The sequence below is a fragment of the Hyla sarda genome, chromosome 1 (genome assembly GCF_029499605.1).
Source record: "Hyla sarda isolate aHylSar1 chromosome 1, aHylSar1.hap1, whole genome shotgun sequence".
NCBI lineage: Eukaryota > Metazoa > Chordata > Amphibia > Anura > Hylidae > Hyla > Hyla sarda.
In genome coordinates, this window is record NC_079189.1 from 497,912,052 (window position 1) to 497,915,257 (window position 3,206).

The following is a 3,206-nucleotide window of genomic DNA, read 5'->3' on the forward strand; positions in this document are numbered from 1 at the left end:
TGCCCCTGACTACGATCCTTGCTGCCTGCCCCGACCTTCTGCTACGTCCGACCTTGCTTCTGTCTACTCCCTTGTACCGCGCCTATCTTCAGCAGCCAGAGAGGTTGAGCCGTTGCTAGTGGATACGACCTGGTCACTACCGCCGCAGCAAGACCATCCCGCTTTGCGGCGGGCTCTGGTGAAAACCAGTAGTGACTTAGAACCGATCCACTAGCACGGTCCACGCCAATCCCTCTCTGGCACAGAGGATCCACTACCTGCCAGCCGGCATCGTGACAGTGTATATACTGTATATGTAAAATGCCCATTTAGAATGAAGACTCCACATTTCTGTTACTTGTCCACTCCTCCCCTATCTGCTCTGGCCCCCACCATCGTGTAGAGGAAATGGAGTACCATGAGGACAAGGCACATTCCTCATGATATTTGCTCACTCCCTATATGCTAGAACAACCCATTAGTGAGGGTGGGAACTTATGTTAATGACAAAGGTGATATAAGCTTGAACGATTTGAAATAAAGGTCAGAGTGTGGAAAGCACAAAGAATGCAGAAGCATCTGAAACCAACAAATGGCTCTGTTTGATTTACTTCGCTATATACATTCTGTATACGGATTTGGCCGGGAGTAAGATAGCTACAAGAGCACTGATAAAAAACCCATGTCACTCTGAACAGTCCCTAAAATGGACAGCAGAGGTCAGCAGAGAGCACTGTGGTCGTAACATCAGAGAAATCAAAATAGAGAAGCATTTCCTCTGTAGTATACAGCCCATAAAATGTATTGGAAGGATTAAGATGTTTTAATAGAAGTAATTTACAAATCTGTTTAACTTTCTGGCACCAGTTAATTAAAAAAAAAAAGTTTTCCACAGGAGTACCCCTTTAATCACATTTATTAAAGGGGTTCTCCGGTGCTTAAACATCTTATCCCCTATCCAAAGGATAGGGGATAAGAGGCCTGATCGCGGGAGTCCCGCTGCTGGGGACCCCTGGGATCATGCACGCGGCACCCCGTTTGTAATCAGTCCCAGGAGCGTGTTCGCTCCGGGTCTGATTACGGGCAACTACAGGGCGGGCGGCGTGTGACGTCACGCTCCGCCCCGCAATGCAAGCCTACGGGAGGGGGCGTGATTTTTACACTATTTTTTATTCATACCCATAGGGTACTTTTACATGCAATCCTTAGATTGCATACTGTTACGTTATGCGCTCTGGCCGCACACGCTGGCCATGAGGGCATGGTCCCGTTAGCTGCTCCTCCCGGTGGGGCTGGGTCTCACATCGCGGGACGTGCCCTCATTCGAGCCCCAGTCCGTCACTCACTTGTTACTTCTCCTGCCCCTGCCTCTCTGCTCCGGCGTGTGTGTCCCTGTCCACTAGGGCATGCACCCACGCCGGAGCTTTAAGATTTAAAGGGCCAGTGTGCTCATTAATATAATTCACCTGTGGCTAATTGATAAATTCCTCCACCCTCCTCACTTCCCTGCCGGATCTTTGTTGCCTTGTGCCTGAGAGAAATCATTCCTGAGAGTTGCCTTGCCGTGTATCTGATACTTTGCTCTGTGACTTGACCTTGCTCCTCTGCCACCTGCCTATTGACCTCCTGCTATGTCCTGACTACGCTACTATGCCACCTGACTTGACTTTCTGCTATCCTGACTACGAGCTGCCTTATCCCTCCTGTGCCTTGCATCTCCTCAGCTGCCTGTGTGGTTGAGCCGTGCTAGGGGTAGCGACCTGGGTGCCGCCTGCCGCAGCAAGTCCATCCCACTTTGCGGCAGGCTCTGGTGAAAACCAGCAACACCTTAGACCCCGCCCCCTGGTACAGTCTGAGTCATCTGCCACACAGGTCCAGCGGATCCACATCCACCGGAGTTCCTGTCTTTTGAAACTTGCGTGTTAGAGTAAGATCTGGCCATGGATCCCACTGAGGTACCCCTGCCTGAAGTCGCGGATCTTCCCTCCGCAGCACCGCATCCTGTCCCACTCCCTCCTCCACTTCCTGCAGTGTCTTCTGGCTCCCAGCTATGTCTACCATTAACCTCTAAATATGACGGTGATTCCAAGTCATGCAGAGGCTTCGTTACACAGTGCTCCATGCACTTGGAGCTCATGTCTGAACTGCTTCCGACAGAACATGCTCAGGTGGCCTTTGTTATTAGCCTACTGTCCTGAAAAGCCCTGGCCTGGACTACACCCCTTTGGGACCGCGGTGATTCGGTAGCTTCCAACTTGATGGCTTTTCTGGCAGAATTTTGCTGTGTCTTTGAGGAACCCGCACATGCCTCTTCTGCTGAGACGGCTTTGCTGAACCTCTGTCAAGGGAATTCTTCCGTTGGTGACTATGCAGTTCAATTCCGCACTCTAGCCTCAGAACTTGCATGGAATGATGAGGCCTTGTGTGCCACATTCAAAAAAGGACTGTCATGCAGGACTAAAGATGCCCTAGCTTACCCTGATCCTCCTTCTCTGACCGAACTTATCCACCTGGCCACACATATTGATGTGCGTTTTGCTGAGAGGCAGGAAGAACTGCAATTAGAGAGGGAACCTGCTCGAACACGGAGATATCCTCCCCTGGCACCCATGTTTCAACATCCACCTCTGCAGATTCCTGCGCCTCTTGCCGAAGAGGCTATGCAAATGGATTGTTCCTGTCTTACGTAACAGGAGAGATCACGACAACGCAGTGAGAATTTGTGTTTGTATTGTGCTAGCCCGGAACACTTCCTCAAAGACTGTTCTGTTCATCCACAGTATCCGGGAAAACGCTCGCACCTAGGGCACGTAGGAGAGGCATCCCTAGGTGAGAATACCAACTCTCCTCGCTTGACCCTTTCTGTACAAGTCTTTGCTTCTGCCAAGTCTTCCTTTAGCGCCACAGCATTTTTGGATTCTGGATCTGCAGGGGACTTTATTGATGCTTCTTTCGTCAACAAATATCATCTTCCTGTTACTTGGCTTGCCAAGCCTTTGTTCATCTCCTATGTTAATGGACAAAATTTGGACTGTTAAGGTGCTATTCTGTACTGAGCCTCTCGTCATGCAAGTGGGTGTCTTGCATAAAGAAAAGATTGTATTCTATATACTGCCTCACTGTACTTCTGAGCTTCTTCTTGGCCTTCCGTGTCTCCGACGTCACTCTCCGCAACTGGATTGGAGAACTGGAGAAATTATTCGCTGGGTACAGTTGTGTCAAAATCT